This window comes from Camellia sinensis, chromosome 6 (assembly GCF_055761805.1).
Source record: "Camellia sinensis isolate YWXY chromosome 6, ASM5576180v1, whole genome shotgun sequence".
NCBI lineage: Eukaryota > Viridiplantae > Streptophyta > Magnoliopsida > Ericales > Theaceae > Camellia > Camellia sinensis.
In genome coordinates, this window is record NC_138966.1 from 55,883,701 (window position 1) to 55,905,855 (window position 22,155).

At 30.9% G+C, this 22,155-nt stretch overlaps 1 long non-coding RNA gene across 1 annotated transcript; it reads right to left on the minus strand.

Annotated features, from left to right (window-relative positions):
• Positions 1-17,654: 17,654 nt before the first annotated feature.
• LOC114310272 (uncharacterized) lies at positions 17,655-20,777 on the minus strand. Its single transcript, XR_003646084.2, has 2 exons — positions 20,666-20,777; positions 17,655-18,055 (listed from the first exon to the last, which is right to left on the minus strand). It is a non-coding gene; the product is annotated as an uncharacterized LOC114310272 (long non-coding RNA).
• Positions 20,778-22,155: the final 1,378 nt, after the last annotated feature.

The window sequence follows — 22,155 nt, forward strand, 5'->3', positions numbered from 1 at the left end:
CCTATTATTTATTTATTGCTTTATTTATAGAGTATTAGAGTTTTAAGTTATTCTGTTTATTGTACAATTGGAATTTAAGTTTTTGACTATCACTTAAGTTATTTTTTTATTATAGTATTAATGAGAATGACTTAGAAAGCACTTATAATACTTGAAATTATTAATTAATTATGGTTATATACTTAGAATGGCCTTTAAGAATTTTATTTGGTAATTCTTATTTTTTTTACTCTTTTTATGCTATATTTAATTAATTTTGTATTTTATAAAAATTAAAAAAAATCAAAATTCGAAAGGCTCACGCCTCGAGGCCTACGCCTCGCCTCAACAAGGGTAAAACGCCTCGCCTTACGCTTTTGCCTTTAAAAACACTGGCTTTAATCAACAACATGATATAAGATTAAGATATCAAACTATAAATACATAATATCATATTAGTTTGAAAATAATACCATAATACATAACATCATAATATATAACATCATAATAAATAACATCATAATAATACCATAATATATAACATCATAATATATAAAAATTCAAGTACAATATCTCCTTTTTAAACATGATCTCTTAAAAAATGATGTCGAATTTCAATATGTTTTGTTCGTGAGTGTTGAACCGATTTTTTGCTTAAATTGATGGCACTAGTATTATCACAATGTAGCATCAAGTTTAGATAAATGCCATGGGTGTAATAAGGAGAAGTTCCAAAGGTCAAGAATGAGACACACATGCTGTTGTAACAAGATAATATAGCAACAATGAATCAATGAGTTTATCCATTATGAAGAATTCATATTATTTCAATCTATTTTCAAGCAAGAGCCAAGGAGATACCAAATTGTTAAAAGTATATGTGAGGTGCAAGCTCACAAGTGTGACATCAAAAATAGAATAGAATCTGAGGGGATTTTTTTTAAAAAAAATAATCTAGTTTAAATTTTTTCCCTTGTTTCATTTGGCAAAATTAATAGGAGATATGATAAATGAAAGCTCATAACTGAAATGTTCTCCTCAATAATATCAAATAGGATGCCAAATATTACCAATAAGGATGCCAAAATGATACCAACATACAATCTACCAAGGATACCAATATGCAATTTAGAAGATTTAACAATCATAGCTCAAGCATTATGTAGAATACCAAATATTGCTCATAATCGGTTAAACCCAATATAATCTCATGGCGCTAATGTAATTCCAAAAAATGAAGTATGTTCAAGGTATAACAATCCATATGCTAAGAAAAATCATGAATTTCAATATATAGCACACATTTAAGCATAGGCATGATTCTTAGGCAAGAGCATCATTAAAGAGTATATATTGCAAATTATATGAAGCATAATCAATCTTTTTCATATCAAAGTAATAACAGTATTAGCTCAAAGGATATAAGATATAATTTTTACCTCAAAAGCTTAAGAGAGTGTAGGAGACATACCTTTGGTTCATGAGTTAGAAGCTTTTCAATCTTCAATTTTCTTTCATGAGGAGTTCATCTCAAAGGGGTTTAACAACTATGTTAGCAAAATGATTTTCTCCCCCTAAGTTGGTGTTACCCTTTTCTAATATGATTTTGTGTAAGTATAACATTCATAGAACAATCACTATTACTCAATAAAAATACACCACAAATAACTTCTTATCACAAACTCAAAAGGTGAAAAATAATTCAATGATCAAACAAGACTTTGGAATGCTATTTTTTAAAATTTTCAAGTTGTAGTACATAGCATAATATGCATAAGAAAATAGTGTTATACTCTTTGCTTTATTAAGAAATGATGCAACAATCTCATTTAATCACATAACATTATTAAGAGGCATTTTCATCAATTCAATCCACATACTCAAGTGTGATAAAATATTTTACTTAATGTGGAATACAACATGAATGCTATAAACAATTAATTCAACAATTTATCAATCAAAAGCATTTCATGAAATGTATGCCAATATAATCCATATTCAAAAGATATTCAATAGGATAGATGCAATGTTTCTACAAACGTATGATACTTCTTTTCATTTAGACATTGTTGATGGATCATAATCAAGGAATTTCACAACTCATTCAAATATTCCAATATAAAGCATAGAAGTATGAAATTTTCATATTGAGCATATTCTTGAGATCACAAATGTAGAATTCAAAATATAGATAGTATACATCTCAAAAACATGTTATGACATCAAAATTAATTCTACAAAGATATGACTCAAAAAGGAATTAACATATTAGTATGAAGTCATATATAAGATGTGAAAAGTATGCTCACAAACAAATTTTATCACTTCTTATTTCTTTTTCATAGCAATAGATGACATGATATAAAATGTTAATGAATATATGAATCATTCATATTCTAATATGCATTCATCAAAATAACATAATTCTCATTTTTGAGTTCAATGAATGTTTGAAAAAAACTAGCAGAACACGACTTAGCAAACTTAGTACAATTAGGTTATATAGAAGCAATGATTAGACATAGCATATTGTATACAAATCACACCTTAAAGAATATAGAACTTTAAGCTTAAAGGTGTGTTAGGAGTTATACCTTCATTTACCTCTTTGGAATCTTCACCCATACATTACCTCTATTGTTCATCTTGGTGATTTTCATTTCATCATTCTTCTTCTTGTAGGAACTGATTTTGCTCTTTAGATTGAACACTCTTGTTGTGCATTTCCTCTCGAAGTCTTTGGTGTTCTTTGAGATTTCACCTATAAAATATCTTGATTTCTTTCTTGGTACCCATACTTTCTTGGGTCCATGGAGATTAGTTTCAAGAACATTTAATCTCATAAAAGGTTTAGGAGGATTAAAACCAATTCCTACTTTGTCAAAAAAAAACATATTTTATATCCAAGAAGCTTGTTGAGATTTTCTTTTCATTTTACAAAATTTTTAAGAGGTTTGTTTAAATCTTCAACATTGTTTTTTAAAATGTTTTTATCATTGGCAATAGACGTAAAGTCATTTTTCAAAGTAGCATTTTTCATTTTTAAAACACCCACATCATTTGAAAGAGAAGTAACTAATTTCTTTAATTTAGAATTCTTAACACAAACATTTCTAAATATGTCGTGTAAGTCATTAAAAGCACTTTCAAGTTCTACATAATTAGAAATTACCTTATCTTGAGTGGATTCTTTTTCTCCAAGAACCATGAGACACAGGTTGGCTACTCTATCATTTTCTCTCCAAATGGCTTCTTTTTTGCTGCCATGCATCATTGAAAGTTCATGAGCCATGAGTGAGCCTAGGAGTTCTTCAATGCCTAATTTTGTTAGGTCTTTTGCTTCTTGGATAGCTGTAACCTTAGCTTCCCATTTATTTGGCAAAGACCTGAGTATTTTTCTCACAAGCTCACCATTAGTATAAGATTTATCAAGAGATTTTAGAGTATTAATAATATTGGTAAATTTATAGAATATCTCAGAAATAGATTCAAATGATTTCATAGTAAAGAGTTCATAATCATGAATAAGAATGTCAATCCGAGACTCTTTTATTTGGCTAGTTCCTTCATAGGTGATTTCAAGTTTATCCCAAATCTCTTTGGTAGTAATACATCCAGAAATTCTATTGTACTCATTTGCATCTAGTCCACACACAAGAATAAGCTTGGCTTTAGCATTAGCTTGAAGGAGTTTATAATCACGCTCATTAAATTCATCCTCAAGTTTAGGCACACTGATATGGTCTACTACCTTGGAACGGATTTTAGGACCTTTAGTGATAATGAACCACAAAGCATAATTGGTAGCTTGAAGACACAAAGTCATTTTTTCTTTCTGATGAATGTAATTACTACCATCAAAGAGAGGTGGCCTATTGCTAGCTTGTCCTTTAGCAGAGTAAGTAGAATACATGGTTGCTATGGATCAAAAACTCAAGATTGTTAAATCTAAACAAAAGCCCCAACCTCTGATACCAATTGTTACCCAAAAAGCAACCTAAGAGGGGGGGGTGAATTAGGTTTCTACAAATTAAAATTAATAATACCCCAATAAAATTAACTACCAGTACAACAAATTATTAACAAGCACAATGATGAACTTAGTAGTAAATGATCAAGCAAAATAACAATGAAGTATAACTAACATACAGGGTAAATCAAATGATTAACACATGAATATTAGATAGCTATAGCAGTAGTAGGAAAGTAAAGAGATTAGGGAAGAGGAGACAAACAGATTTATAGTGGTTCGGCTTCAACCAAGCCTGCATTCACTCCTCAAGCTTCACTTGAAATTTTTCACTATCTTCTAACTTCACAGAGGTGCTAGCAACCTCATAAACATGGAGCAATCCTCCGTAGATTTTACACAGACTTCACAAGCCCAAACCCTTGCAAATCTTAGGTGATTCATAATCACTCTCAAGATTTCAAGAACACAGTATTTGTAGCATTTTTACAAGATGAAATGGTATTTTTGCTTTCAAAGAAAGCTTACAATAAATATCTCTTCCAAATGGATATACAAAATGAAACTCTGGTTTTTCTGTAAACCTCACACAAGAAAGATAGGTTTAAAGCTATACGTCTCAGTATATAATTTCTAAAAGATGATGTAAACAAAAATTGAAGAACACTTCTCAAAGAATTTTTTAGAGAATAAATGTGAGTGATTATAGATCAAATAATATTTTCTGATTTTTTGTTTGTAACTTGTTTACATTAGAGGCTTTGGTATATATAATGAAATTTATAGCCGTTTATAGCCATTGCATTCATTTGAATTTATAGCTGTTTATAGCTATTGTACTCCATCATTACTAATTTGAATATCTTCCACTCCATCATTACAAATTTGAATATCTTCCACTTGAACCTTTTGAACCTTTTGGCCTGTTGCTGTGTTGGGCTGTTTGAACCTTTGTTTTGGGTTGTTTGAACTCCTGATTTAATCAAATATTAAATACATTCTAACAACACTTAGGATAAAAGGTTTACGTAAGAAATAATGGGGCAAAATATATTTTGATTATATTTTTCTCTTTCAAATAAATCATCAAAATAAATTTTGATTCTATTTTTCTCTTCCAAATAAATTAAAACATAATTAAATAAATCACGAAAATAAATAAGTCTAACAATATGATATGACCGATGATTTGATTTTATTTATTGATTCTTAAGAAAGAAAATTCCTTGAATTTGTGATTTAGACCCATTAGTTCTGTATATAAATTGGCAAAGGTCTTATGTAGAAGATTGAGGATGGTGTTCGGAGAGACAACATCCTCTCAAGGGACGTTTGTTGAGGGATGTCTATCATTAGATGTGGCTCTAGGAGCTAACGAAGTGGCAGAGTCTCGGAGTGCAAATAAGGAAGGTGTCGTCGTTAAAGTGAATTTTGGGAAGGCATAAGTGAGTATGAAGAGCCTTGTATGTTTGAGTGCTGGTTTATAACTTAGATTTACAATTTTCTCAACAGTATAGATATGATCTTTGAATATAAAAAATTAAAATTAAAAATAGCTTTGATTTGGGAGAAAATTAATTTGAAATGTCTTTCTTTGAAATAAAAAATAATAATTGAATGTGTTATTACAACTGCTTGTAGTTACATAATCCCTCAAGTAATATGTGTTAGGGAGAGTCATGTCACTGGCAGCATCTACCTCCCAATCTCACAAAAGCACACAATATACACAAGGTTTGCATCCTCTCCTTTTACGGACAATATACGCAAGGTTTGCAGCAATGCTTGGCACCTCTTAGAAACTTTAGTTGAAGATGAATTGTAATTCTCTTAAGAGAAGACTTGGCCTTGAATCAGTTGGTCTAAAGAGTGAGTGTTAACATTGGGCCACCGCTGCGGCATATGGTAGATACCATGGACCAAACTTTGTCTAAATAAATAGATAGTGTAACTTTACTAGAAGGGGCCTAGTAGGAGGATGGAAGAGGCTTATTGCCTGGGTTATTGAAAGTGGTGTCTTATTACTAATTGTGGTCAGTCGTTGCTGATGTGGGAAAATTGTGGGCCCACCAGGAATCATTGTAGGTACTAAGATCATGTCAGACCATCGGTGGTGGAGAGAGAGAGAGAGAGTAACCTCTAAGCTTGTTAGAGGTAGTGGAGATGGATTTTTATTTGTTTATTTTTGCGGAGGTGGAGACCTCTTTTTATAGGAGAGTTGGGCCTTGGTGGCCAGTTCACCCTCAAGAGTTGTGCTAAGGAGTTACAGTGGGCAAGTGTGATACAACTTACGAGGTGTCACATATCTTGTTCAAATTGGTTTTGAAGATGTGAGAATATGCCTATTCAGTGTTTCCTTTTAGGATTAGGGCTTAGTGTTCTATAATCCTAAAAGGAAACATTGAATAGGCATATTCTCATAGTAGAGACCTCTCTCTCGTCTAGCGCTAGTCAAAGTGGAGCCACCCCAAAGGAGTGAGAGATGATCAGCCCCAAACCACACATGATCTCGTGTCGGGTGATGAGATGCTTGGGCCTCCCTTGACGGAGGCATTGACCATGTTAATGTAATTTGTACCTATTCTCTTCCTTTAGTTTAGACTTTAGAAATTAGTGTTACATTGCATTTCGTTATTATTTTTGAATTATATGTTCATAGTCATGATATATATAATAATTGTTTATCCTTAAATATGACAATACAATAAATATATGAAATTATATATTTTGCTCATCTCCCACGTCGTGTCTTATATTTTTTGAAAATTGTGTGTTTCATGTTAGTATTATGTCACGTATTCATGGTGGTGCTTCGTAAATACCTGCAATATGCATTTTCTATCTGAGTTTGCACCATTAGAATGGCGACAAAATGGTGATGTTCAGGAAGTTATACACTAGCTGAAACCTATGTTACATGGATTCGGTGCGGTTACATATCTAGAGGTCGGATCCATCAAATAGGAAATTTAAGGATATGCAAACTTGGAAAAAAAAGTGTAATATTTTTATATTTTTAATTTTGTAAAATGGTGTTATGTGTAGTTTACAACATCAAAAGGCATTTTACTCATTTTGTAGCAATTATACAGCAATGTATGATATATGATGATGGTGTTAAATATAGATATAAGTGTCCAATGGAAAGTATGATGCACCTATGTCACAGCTTGTTGAAGTGTCCGATGTCTAACATGGGTGTTTGATTGATTTTGAAGAGGTGATATAACATAGGCTGAAGCTCCATTTGTTTTTCTAGCAAGTTCTAAATTGGGCCTTCTTCCCCGTTCCCTGTTCATCGGCTGGATTCGAGACACATGATTCAGATTGATACCACCCAAGCCGGGGCCAGGATCATTAAGATGGATGAAACTGAAAGAGGCCCAAGTTGAACCAGTAATGATTTTTCTTAAAAATATTTACGGGTGACAGAATAAGGCCTTGTGTCCATCAAAGCTCTGACTGCTATTTTCTCTGCTGCCTTTGCGATAGACACACACTTTTTATTATGTGTAATGGATATTTCTAGAAAGGTTCTAGTTAAATCTGCAATCTTGGACATGTGCCTTAACTGGTAGCTAACCTGGCAATATTTATGGTGGTTAACATTGGATACGTGTGTTTACTCTTTTGGACCACGTAGCTTAACTCAACAAATCATCGTTGTCTACTTATAGTCATAATTCATTTATCCCCATGGAATAAAATTCCTGAGGATTTCAATGGGGTAATTGCATGTATGTCTGCTTAGTAAAAGCATTATTTGGATGAATTGTTTGCTTGTAAGTCTCTTTGTACATTTTCTTTTATTTCTTACTTGCTATGTTGACTTCATGGTAATTTCAGCTCTGAGCAGACGTACTACCACACTCCGACTGAAGCTCTTCTTAATGCCAGCCGGTTTTAAGGGTCAACAAGCACAACTCTAAAGTATGTTAACATGCTTCTAGTTTCAGTACAGTTTAAGGTTAAAAACTGAGTTTTATTCGACAAGTAATGGAATAGAATCTTGTCTTTGTACTAAAGAATACGTTGTTCTTAAATGAGAAGATCTGTTGCATGTAACTTTCACAGTTTTTGAGATGCATTTTTTGTTGAATGAACTATCATATGTAATAATCAAATTCTTGTCTTTTCGATTATTTATTTTTAAATTGTATTTTGGTCAACTTGCAGGTACGACTTGTGGAGCGTTGGTGTTGTGGCCTTGGAGATGATTGTAGGAACTCCTTATGTTTTCCAATTGAGTCATCGGTCATATGCAGTTCTAATTCTGCAGTCTGATAGCTTGCATGAAGATGAGATGAATCTTCTATTCAGGTGAGTCAAAATTTTTATAATTAACTAGTGAAATTGTTTGAATCCTGATGCTTCATGCTCCATTCCTGTGAATCCTCTTGCTGTATGGTTAATAACTGATAACACACTAAGGTACTTTGCATCAAATAAGGATTTGACAATCTGATGGGTTGATGAGAGTGTAGAAACAAAAGCTTAATTAAAAACAAGTCATATTCATCTGAATAGCATATTGGTGTTTTAACCATCGTAACCCTTTTTCGGCCCCCTCCACATCGTGACCAATCCTTTCTAGCTCCTTCACCACCTCGACCCTTTACTTCTTTCCTCATTTCATTTACGAACCCCCTCCACACCATTGCTTTCCTGCAATCCCATTTGTTTTTCCTTATTCTTCTAGTAATTTTTGTATGTGGATAGAGTATATGTCATGTGGTACTTTCTACTATTGTGATTAGTTTTGACAGTAAGGTCCATTACTTTTATATTGAGTGTTTAGAAAACAATATGTGCATATAATTTGTGATTTACCATTTCAAAAGTCACTAACTACTAAAAAATATTTTTTTTTAAAAAAAAAAAACAAAAATTTAGTTCATTTTTATAATTTTTTTGGGCAAGCATTAACCCATAAATCATAAAATCAGAACTTACCGACCAACTAGTTCCATAATTATTTTAATGAATACACAAGTCCGTATTTATTTATATAAATTGACACATTTACTATTGATTTTATGATATCATCTATTTGAAAATCCCCTCCTTAATTTTAGTTGTTTATCACATTCCATGTCATATTTCAAAATAGTACACTAAAATCATGTTTGATTCATGAGACTAATAGTGAAGGTATTAATAATCCCATCAAATTAATGTGGTATTCACTATCCAATTAAATTAGTAGGATAAATTATTCCATTGTTCATTATTTGATTCGCACTGGATAAGAAAATATATGAATGTAGTATTACAACTATATTTATCTTCTTTTCCAATCTTACTTTCCATCAATATTTCTTCACAATCTTTATGTTATCAAAATTTCTTCATAAACGTAGTTTTGAAAAAATTTATAAATAAAAGCAAAATAAAAATACAAAATACAAAGGCAATGTTTGGGTTGTTTTTTTAATTTTTTTTTTAAAAATATAAATTAATTTGATAAAATAAGGGCAAATTACATATACACCCCTCCAGGTTTGGTTAAATTACAGATATCCCCCTGAGGTTTCGGAAATTACATCCCGCCCCCTGAGGTTTGTATTTTCATAACAATTTACCCCCTGAGGTTTATATTTCATAACAAATTACCCCCTAATTTCTTATGCAAATATAGCATTCAGGGGGGAATTTGTAATTTCTCAAACCTCAGGGGGGTATCTGTAATTTTGTCAAACCTGGAGGGGTGTATATGTAATTTGCCCATAAAATAAATATCAAAAATATTTTTAAATATATAAAAATTATTTTTAGCCTTCTAAAATATAAAATTATATAAAAACAACAAGTGTTTTAATTTTTACTCAAGGGTAAAAGAGTTTTTTTATTTTATTTTCTACCTTATGATATATAATCTCACCCTTATCCCATTACTAATAATCTTACAAATTTGTTGGATTATTTATTCATTGGATTAATAATCCTGAAACAAAATTTCAAAACAAACACATGATTATTGGGCCAATGAATTAATAATCTCAATCCCATACTCTAATTTTGTCAATCGAACATGCCCTAAAAGGGTTTTGTAGTTACATTAGTGGTTTGGACAAACCATATTCCATATTCAATTCACATAAAATGTGGCACGCCCATTTTAGAAGAGGAAATATCATTTTTCCCACCAAACTTTCATGCTTTTTTTCAATTTGACCCCAGACTTAATTTTATACCTGAATTTTTAAAATTTTGATCAATTTACTCTCCTGCCGTCACATTCCGTCTACAATTGGGCAAAATGTGTTGACATGGTACCAAATTTGATTTGAAATTTCATTTTATCCCCCAAATTATACCTTAAAAATCAAATTTTCCTTCAAATTAAAAATCAATTTGCCCTCAAAACTATACCCTAAAAATCAATTTGCCCCTAGGTCAATAGATTCTGTCTAATTGTAGACAGAATGTGACGGCAGGTGTAAAATTAACAAAATTTTGAAAGTTTTGGTGTAAATTTGGTATTAATCGAAGCCTGGGGGTCAAATTGAAAAATGCGTGAAAGTTTGTGGTCAAAATGATATTTCCTCCATTTTAGAAATCAAACTACATTCCATATGTCATATTTCAAAAAAGTACACTGAAGGATTTTTATAGTCATATTGCTGGTTTAGACAACCCACATTTCACCTTCAATTCACCAAAAATGTAGTATATACATTTTGAAAATCAAACCACAATCCATAACCATACATTAAAAGATTTTTATAGTTACATTGTTGGTTTGAACGAACCACATTTCACATTTAATTGACCCAAAATGTAATATGCCTATTTCAGATATCAAACCACAATCCACCTACATTTTTGGGTTTAAGAGAAGTTGAGTTGGAGAATTAAGTGATTGTGGTGGTGGTGGCAGCGCTTGCAAGGGTGGAGGAAAGAGGGAAGAATTTGAAGAAGATGATAGAGGGTGAGTTTGGATAGAAGATGGTGGGTTTGTATATTTCTTTTGAACTTTGGGACAAAAATACAATTTTTTTTTTGTTTTTACTTTTCTGTTTCAAGTGTGAAGACAGCGGCAAAATTGATACGATTTCAAAAACTTTAGGCATAAAATTGAAATTATTAGAAGTCTGGGGTGTAATTGATCATCGAGGCAAAGCATAAGCGTAAGAATGAAATTTTCTCAAAGGATTTTTTTTATAGTCACATTGCTGGTTTAGATAGATTGCATTTCACATTTAATCCACCAAAAATGTAGCATGTCCATTTTGAAAATCAAATTACATTCCAGATATCACATTTAAAAAAGTATGCTAAAAGATTTTTATAGTTACATTGTTGGTCTAGACAAATCACATTTCATATTTAATTGACCCAAAATGTAGCATGACCATTTTTAAAATCAAATCACATTCCACATTCAATCCATCAAAAATGTTGCATTCCCGTTACGAAAATCAATCATTATGCCACATTTAAAAATAAAAATAAAAAGTGCCCAACAATCAATAAAGGCAAAAATGTCTTAAACACAATAATATGTTAAATAATATATCATAAAACAATATTTCCAAATGAACATGACCTATCGGTTCATTAAAAAATAAATAAATAAATAAATTTCATGGAATATAAATTTCTAAAGTGAGATTTTCAAGTATTTTTCTCTTTGTTTTTTGTATTTATTACTTTTTAAAAGATTTATTCACAAATATTTTATTTCTTAATTACATTTAAATTAGATGCATTTACAAAATAAACAAATTTAACCCAAATATTAAAAAGCTCACTAAAAATAAAAGACATAAATTCAAAATTCAAAACTCAAAAGCAATTTTCAAAAAGTGTGAAACACCAATAAATTTCAAAATGTGATCTGTGACCTATTTAGTCGTGGAAAATTCTATTTCTACATGTTTATTTATATCGGTGCACACACTTAATGAATTATTATTTTAATGACAATTATATCCTAAAATAAAATGACCATAATAGACATCAAAACACACCCATAATATTATATGAAAATATTCTCTACACACATCTTTTAAAAGAAAAAAAAAATCTCAGTGCACATCTCTTAATAAAGAAGAAAAAACTAAACCCTAATTTCTTCATTTTAGACAAACAACCGGAAACAAAGTAAATTAGGAGATTTTGATGATCCTTTTTTTTTCTTTCTTCTTAGCATTAGTTTTCTAGTCAACTAAACATATTAAGATCACATATTTATACATCCAATCGAAAATAATAGCATTCTAAAATAATTAAAAATTCTTGATTGTGTGGAGGAATTTTCATTACATATTAAACCTTTTTTTTTTTTGAAAAAATAAATCATTTTGTAATTGGCTAAATCTAACCTTCTACAACAAATTCTTATGAACTAAACCCTAAAAACCAAACCTTAACGGAGAAGAAAAGGCTATTAGAGGAAAAGAAAAGGCCGTGGTTTTGAAATTATTTGGCAGTTCATAGGGTTAATGATTTGGTAGTTCACAGGGGCGATTACAAATTTGTATTGTAATTTCCAAGATAACTCTATTAGAGGAAAAGAAAAGGCTGCAACATTTTTAATTGGCTAAATCTAACATTTTCATTCTATATAAATTACCAAATTGTTACCATGATGAAGCAAAAATACAAATTGAACATCTTAATAGCGAAGACTCAGGTGAGATTTCATTCAACTAATCAACTTGTAAATAGAAATACTAGGGCTTGTTTGGAAAATAGAAAGATGGGCTTGATGATAGAGGTTAATGAAGATAATGGAGATGGAATTCTTTTGGGTTCAAAGGTGCTCTTTGTTAGAACTTCAATTTCCTCTTGATCAGAATTTACTCTTGATTATAGATCTACCTCATCGATTTGGCCTTGGATGAATTGTGTTCATCAACTCCATGAAAGGGGATAAATTGATGTGAGAGTGTGTGGAAAGTGAATTGAGGTGGTGTCTGTACAAGATATGAGTTAAGGGTATGATTGGAATATTTGGTGTGTGGAATGTGAACAATAAGGGTGATTCTACTTACACCACTATTTAACCTCTTTATACCCTCCATCTCATTACACCACTAAAAAAAAGTAATTCTCATTACACCCCCCAATATATTACCAAAACTAACCCTAAATTAACTATTTCATCTCTTTACACCACTAATTTTGGTAATACGGTGCTAAACAATTTACATTATTCCGGTGTTATGTTGCCGGAAAAAATAGATCTCTCCAGCATTTTTTTGCTATACATTTACAGAGACACTTTCTTCCAAACAATGATTTTTTAATTTGTGGTGGGTCTGTTCGGTAATATAACGCTAATTAATTTGAATTACTTCAGTGCCATATTACCGGACAATATTTTTTTCCCCAACATTATGTTGCCGTCCAATTAGATGATAACAAGAAATTAATTTGGGCCACTTGTGAAGTGCATGTTCAGTGATACATTGTTATACAAATGGGATTACTCTAATGTCATGTTGCCAAACTACAATAGAGTTGTCTAGGCCCCCGTTGTTGTACATTGAAAGATTTACTTCTTCCTTCAAGCATCTATAAAAAAAAATTCATAAATCAAACACGCATTCATAAAATCATACATAAAAAGTATCCATAAAATTATTCATAAAAAATCAAGTGTATGAATGTCCATAACGTATCCATAAAATCTGTCATTATTTGCATCCACCAATCAAACATGTTATCACAATTTGTCTTGATAATTTGTAGGTAATTTTTCCCCCTTAATAGAAATAGACATCCACACTTTCTAGAACTTGCCAACCTCAATCATTCCCCTTTGATCTTCCTGTTGTCTCTATAATAACCACTTCTTTTACAAACAAGTATAAGTCTTGGTTTTCTATCATTACCTCCTGCATCTGATGTTTTATAACAATGACAAATTCAATCTTCTTCCCAACGTCAGAAGCCCATTTAATTAATGCTTCATGACTACTAAAAATCTAAAGATAATAAATACATTTACGTCAAATTATTAATAAAACTCAATACAAATTAAAAATAAGAAAAAATCATATTCATAAAAAAATTTAACAAACCTCGTCTGTAATGAATTCATGACTAGAGTCCATTAATATTCAGTACTTGCGTTGTTGCAATGAGTATAAGTATAATCCTTCTAGGCAAAAAAATATAAAAATATAAAAAAAAAATGAAACTGAAAAATGTATGGTAATGAGAAGCCGAACAAATTAAAAAAATTCGGTTTGGGGTTACTGGAAATGTATCTTTTATTCGGTAGTTAGTTATCAGACTTATATTTTTTGTTCGGCAATGTGATGTCGAACTATTTTATTTTGTTCAATTTCGAATCATCGAACGAAAATCGAACACCAATCCAGAAAAATGAAACGAAAAACCTGCCAAATAAATAAAAAAAAACTCACCATTTCACTTTTTTGATGATTCTTCATCACTGTTTCTTCATCCATTGCTTTCTTTAATGATCAAAATACTATGATTCTCACTTTTTGAAAAAAGATGTGTAAGAGCAAAGAAAAATTAAGAAAAAAAAAGAGGGGTAGGGATTGAAGATCAAGGAGTGTAAAGAGATAACAAAATATATTTAATTTTAGTATTTTGTCTTTAAAGGTAATTTCACACATGGATAAAATTAGGAAGAAAAAAAAAAAAAAAAAAAAAACTCATATAAAGGGTGTAAAGAGATAAAATAGTGGTGTATGTAGAATCACCCTATTCTTAAATCATAAAAGCATCTCCAACAGTTCATTACTTTTTTTACCAAATCTGAGTGAAAAATAGCTTATTTTCTCAATTTGATATGGCTTGCTCCAATGGTGAGCATCAAAAAAGACGGGTCGTCTGATGGGTTGACCAGAAGGCTTATCAATTTTTTTTTTTTTTCCTCCTGATTAATCCTGTCAAAACCTTTTATTTGTTAGTAGACATTGCTAAGTTGCAAATGAGAAACTCATAGATGCTTGGTTGTATTTTTGGAGCAAATAAAAACCATAACCAAACATCATAACCAAACATTTTTGGAGCAGATACACTGGATCGGATGTGACACCATAACCAAACATCAGCAAGCATGCTTGGTTGTATTTTTGTTTTTTGTGCTTTTAAAAGTAAAAATAATGAAAATTTCAAAAACATTGATCTTTCAAAAGCATTATCTGGAGGAGAGGGATCAATATCTGAAAATAGCATCACATTCCATTTACATAGCAATTTTTTTTAGTAGAGAAATACAGATCGGACAGAACAATAGAATAAGCAAACAAACATCTGGAACGTCGTCTCCAATTATATTTGAAGCTTTCAAGCTTGGGTCATCTGGGGGGTCGACCCCGGGGTCGTCCGGTTGGTCGACCTCCCAGTGTAAAATCCACACAAAATTTTGAGAAAATTGGTCATCAAGTGGGTCATCCGGTAGTGAAAATACAACGGTAATGAATAGTGTTTTGGTGAAAGACCCAGTGCATTCTCATTTTGGTGAAACTTTTGGTGAATTCTTATTTTGATATCAATTTGGTGAAACCATTGGAGTGAGAAAAAGTGAGTTTTTCATCAAATTTCAAATCTGATACAGGGTTTGACGCACTGTTGGAGATGGCCCAAGAGAGTAAAGTGCTTCGTCTCAAACCAAATGGAGATAAAATGAATTTCGTCCTCAAATTTCAAGGCCGCAATCAAACTAAAAAATATTTCTTACAAAAAATATAATTTTTAAAAATATTTTCATAGCAAACGAAAAAAAAAAAATCATATTGAAACAAATAGAATGTTAATTATCAAAAGTAATAGATATGAATACATATGATCATTTGTACCTGAAATTCCTATTTCCATGTACTCAATGCACCTATCTCCAGTCGATTGTGCCTCGAGTTTGTATGTTTTGAGATTCCAAACCACATAACTCAATTGGGAGCGTGTTAGATATAAGACAACAATTTTGACAATAAAAAAATGTCTTATAAACATCTTATTTTGCATATATTATATAGAAATAATGTTAATTAAGCTACAAAGAAAATAGATATCCTTACATCTCTTGCTTTTCCAAGAAGTTGCATATGACTTCTTTGTGGTGTGACCAAGGTTCTAAATATCGGCCGGTACGTTCTTTACTGGCCGGTTCGTAACGGAAAATGGGAGTGCCGAGTCGGATACTCACCGGTATACCGGTGAGAATGAATTTCGCATCCGTAGCGGCCGATTCCCGACACGTATCGGCTTGAATCCGATATGTGAGCGATATAGTTCTGATACTGTCCGATTCGGTTGAAAACGAGCAAAGCATCTGCAAAAATAATTGAGCAAAGCAAAATCACCTGGAAAAGCAAAAAATAATGAGCAAACCCCTCACCGATTTCAAGCTTCTTCGTTGAAGGTTTTTCTCTTATGCTCTGTTTGTATTTGTTTCATGCTCTGTTTTTTGTTTTGGCTGAAGAAGTAAGTCTGTTTTTGGTTTTGGTTTCATGCTCTGTTTCATATACTTACATATATTTGTTTCATGCTCTGTTTTTGGTTTCGCTTGGTGTTCGGTTTGTTTATAATATTTTTTTTTTCTTCTTCTTTCTTCTTTTTTCTTTTTTCTGTAGTTATTTTTTTATTTATATTATGGTATGGGATGGTTTTACTTGGTAAGTTGTGTTTAGTTTGTTTAAAAAAAAAAATTTTTTTCTTTTTTCTGTGGTTATTTTTTAATTTATATTATGGTATGGGATGGGAATGAGATATATTTTAATATATATTTATAATTCTTCAAATATTTATATATATATATATATATATTAGGAGCATTTATATACCTTAGTATTGTATTTGTAAGTATTGTATTAGTACCTTAGTATTGTATTGTATTAGTACCTAAAAAACAAAATATTTGTGAAAAATTAGTAATTTTTTTATAAAAAAAATATTCACAAATATTTTACTTTTTAAGTGTATCTAGATAGTATTATTATTGTGTTGAATATTTTTTTTTATTTGATGGGATCCTTGATTTTTTTAAATAACCAAACTATATATAATAAAATATTAATAATACAAATAAAAAAAATTTTGAAGCTTTTGTTTGCTTGATGGGGGATAAGACTAGAGTCACCTGATTATTGATTGAAAGTGCATTAAAATAGATAAATAAATAAATAAAAAATTAATTAATATAGAAGATCCCAAGCCCAATTTGATATCATTTCAGGCTCTCGTGCTTCATTTGAGTCATAAAGAATTAGTGATCCATGAAAAACTTATAAGCCATGACAATGAGTTGATGAGGATAATTATTTCCTTATAGTGTGTTTGTTTGAATCTATCAAATTTTTGAATCTGTCAAATCTATATTAAAGTTTATATTAATTTCCACATCAATTTTATATTAAAGTTTAACATATATGCCAAATAAAAGCTTGAGACTAAAATAAATACATATCATTTAGTTGAAAATGAGTCAAAAGTGCCTCTACATATCAAAATTTTGATTAAAATGTGATAAATTAAGGCTAAAAGAGTCAAATAATGCATAAAATTGAGTTTTAAAGGGATTGCTAATGATTTTTGAAATTTCACAGCCGCGACGCCCGATACCCGATACGTACCGGTCGATACTTCCGATACCAATACTCCGCAATCGATACCGTTACATGATACCGCGATTTAGAACTATGGGTGTGACTACTGATTACAACTATGGTTTGAAAAATCATAGTTGTAATCTAAGGACTGCTAATTACCCAAAAATAAATAAAAAATCTAAGGACTGGTTTTATATTGTCATTCCTCTAACTATACGAGTGTGTTACTTAGCTTTCTCTTCCCAAGCTAAGTGTATGCTATGCTTCTTGTTTTGGTCAGTGATAGTAGTTGATGATACATTCCTTCCATGGCTAGGTACCTATCTCATTCTTAGGATATATTATTAGTGGCAGTAGCATCACCAGCACCATCAGAGAGTTGTGAGAGGAGGAATAAACAAGCTGAGGAAACAAATACAGCACCGGCGAAACAAGCAAGATCGAATCCAGTAACCAAAGGTACACTCTTGAATTTCTCCAACACTCCTACTTGCAGTGTCATCATCACAGCTTGCCCGATTTTCGACTTTGCTTCTGTAACCGACTTCATCCCCACCCACCTTGGAAGTGTCTGACAAAACCAAAAACAAAAACAAAACAAAAATCAAAATTTTTTAGTACTTATTAATTAACTGTTAGTTAGCACAGTATAAGCTTTCATGTGAGTGCACTTCAATAACTTAATGGACTTAATTTTTTATTTTAATAAATAAAGTTTAATATTCTAACTGTTGTGATGCACTTTAAAATTTTTGTATTACAAATTTGTGTGTAATGAATTTTAAATATACCACTATGAAAAATTACGGTTTTAGGAATCAAAATTTAAGGACAAGATTATTTTTTAGGAATCAAATATTTTTGTTGTTTTTGGGACCAAATTTTTTGTCTAAAAAAATAAAGGGAAAATTAGTCTAAGGTCCCTCTCCCATTTTTAATAATAGAAGAGATCCACAATATTATTTTATAATGTCTAAAGTCCTTCAACCCTACACCCATATATCACAGAGAAATTTGACTCTCTCACATCAAATCTCATTTTTCTCTCTCTCTCTCTCTATCTTCTCTATTTCATCTCTCTCTACCTAATTTAAACGTTTCAAATAAATAATCTGTATACAGAAATTTAAACATATATACCTATGTGTATGTATATAAGTACAGTAGTTGTCCATCACCTGGACGAAATTTGCGAAAACTTCGAAGCAAAGTTGGAGCATAACACTGAAAATCGAATCAATTTCACAAAAATGGCCTTTGAGATTGATGAATTACAGGAATAATATATATATATATATATAATTGTGTATATGATGAATATGTGAAGATGAGGTGGTGATCGATGAAATGGATCAAGCTCAGCGAAGCGTGAAGGGTTTTGCTTTTCTCCACAGTTAGCAATGCCTTCCACTGGACGAAATACAAATCCTCTTGATCTTTTTCCACAGGGCCTTCCAACTGTGGGTTCAAATGCAAGTGTTGGCAATCTGGAAATGTTTGTCTGGGAATTTCTCTGGGTTGTGAAGTCCAGAGAAATTCTCTGGGTTGAGAGAATTTTTTTAGAAAGGTTTGTCTAGGAATTTCTTTGGGTTAGGAAGTCTAGAGAAATTTTGAATTTTCTCTGTGATGTGTTCAGAGAAATTTGAAATTTTCCCTGTGATTTGTCTAGAGAAATTTGGAATCACAAAGAAATTTAGAATTTTCTCTGTGATGTGTCCAGAGAAATTTGGAATCACAGAGAAATTTGGAATTTTCTCTGTGATACCTCCAGAGAAATTCTCTGGATCGAATTTTCTCTAGATCGATATTGAGGGATCTTAGACATTATGAAAATATTGAGTGTCCTTTATACTATAAAATCTTAATACCAGGGATCTTAAAAAAAATCCCCAAAAATAAACCTTTTGAGTCCAAGTTATATTTTGTTCCTAAAAGTGTATTTATTAGTAATATTTTCAAAATTTTGTAACTAAAAATCTTATTTTTTTTACATTTCGAAACGACCTTTTAACAACTATTCTCAGAACGATAGAAATTGATTCCTTAATGTCTTTTGTAATTAAATTTTTACTTTTAGACACCAAAAAATTTATTTTCTATAACTCTTATATATTATAGTATGTGTATATATATATATATAAAGAAAATTCTAATTAAAATCCGAATTAGTGTCAAATTAGGTTCGTATGCCCCAAACCCAGCGAAACTTACAAGCCCATAATTTTAAGATCATGGGCAGGATTTCGGCTTTAAGAATTTAAGATGGGTCAGCGAAAGTTTGGCACATTGAATGCTCAAAGTCCATAGCCTAAGCCTTAAATTTTAGGGTCGGGATTGACCGGCCCAAACTGTGACCGAAGCCTAATTTAAATGAGCAAAATGTTATATTTACATTTGTATGTCATTATTCTTAGGTTCCGTTTTGTGTAGTTGGTAAAACAAATTATACATTATAACTTAACAGATTATAAATTATGACTTTAATCAGAAGCTGTAAATTTGTTTGGTGTAACTGTTGGATTATAAATTTAAGTTGCTGAGTAGTGTTTGTTAAATGAGCTGTAAAATAGTTTTTTCAATTAATTTTTATTTTTTGTTATTCACTACTTGTCTACATTTCTCATAAAAAAATAATAATAATAATTTATTGTCCATTTGGGTCTTTTCTATTTTTAAAAAAATAAAAAAATAAAAAAATCTAGGAGTATAACCGTAAATTAGCATATCCACAGCAGAAGCAGATAATTAGAAGTAAGGGGTGAGTAACTTCTCAGAATTAGCTTTTTTGAATTAAAATAAATTGTTAGAATCAGAAGTTGCTTGAAATAAGTTTAACCAAACAGTCCAAAATAATTTTTCAAAACTAAAAGTTATAATATAACTCAAAAAAGTCCAAACAAACACCCCCTTAGTGACTTTGGATCTTCTGTTCATATTGTTTGTTTCAATTTATTCCACTCTTGTAATGTTATAATATATTTATAATTTGAATTTAATATAATTTATCTTTTAATGATTTAGAAAATTTAATTTAATTTTAAATTTAAATTTTGACTAGATGATAACATTAAAAAATAGCATAGGAAAGAGAGTTAGGACCCAAAAAAAAAAATTGAGAACAGAAATTGTGTGTATACAATTTGGAGGGATGTAAATGTAGGAAACAAGTGGAGGGAGGCACCTTGAGATAGAAAAGTCCAAAGAAGTTTGAAGGGGGAGCTGTGAACCTTTTCCTTTGAGATATTTTGAACCCACAAACATGGCATGCAACCCCATCCCAAATATCAGCATTGTTGTTCCTATTAGGAACATATCTGCATCAAATGATTCACTCATTTTCTATCACTAACAACACTACGATGCTGCTGCTACTACTACTACTCATATATACATACATAATAAAGGAAAAAAGGGACAAATTACACTGTTAATCCTTATATTTTGATCTTTGTATCATTTTAATTTTTATAATTTCAATTAGCTCGATTTTGATTATGAATTTATAATTTTATATCAATTTTATTCAATTGATTATAAATTTTTTTTTAATAAAAAATGTGCACATAAGCAACATGTCATGTTTTACTGAGAGTTTTTTTATCAACCAGAAAAAGAACCTTTATTAATGTTACATCAACAAAAGGGGACGGGGAAGCACAAATTATCATAGCAGATCTCACAAATCCCAACTAAATTGACACCAAGAGAACAAGAAAAAAAACCCAAGCCTCCAACCCCAAACCTCCAAAACCCAGAAACACCCAAACATTAACAACAACAGACCAAACCCATCCGCCAACATTACAGCATACAATACAACTAGCTGCCACATTACTGACACAGCCTAATATGACTAAGATTCTCCATAATGTCATGCACTGAGTATGGTACCTTCTTGATCAGATTTAATTTAGCCCAAATAGCAACCATTTCTTCACTGACTCCGTTGGGGAAGTGGGTTGACTTTTTAGCTTTTTAGTTTTTTTTGCTTTTTTGGCCTAGGCTTAAAAGCTTGGTTTGGGAAGGACTTTTTGACTTTTTGACTTTTTTGAGTTTTTTTTGTGAGAGAAGAATGTAATGATTATGGGTTGGATGTGATGTTTTGTTTGTTATGGCTAAAATAGCCTATTTTGTTTTTTGTGGTTAAAATAGCCAAAAAAAACTTGCAAATCCACTTGCCAAACACAGGCTGATTCGACAAGTTTTGTGAGTTGATTTCAACTAATTTAGTGGCTTTTTTTTAAAAAAAAAAAAAATTCTTAATTGGCATTATTAATTGAATCAAATTGACACAAAATTTAAAATTAAAAGTCAAAATCAAACTAATTGAAATGATAGGGATCAAAATAACATAAGGAACAAAATATAAGGAGTACTAATGAATTTGTCCAAAAAAGAAAAAGGAAAAAATGTGAGAGAGGGAGAGAGAGGATACCTATCGCTTCAATTAGTAAGTGCATGACCTCTCCTTGATCTGAACTTTGGGACAATGAATTAAAATAGCGGAAATAGGATTCTAGAACCATGAAACAACCCTGGAATTACATTGTGAAATTAACATCACAGGCACATCAGAAACAGAGGAAAACGACAAAACAAAAGCAATATTTTCTTCCTAATTCAATTTAAGAAAATAAGTAATTAAATTCATGCATGTTATATTTATTATAC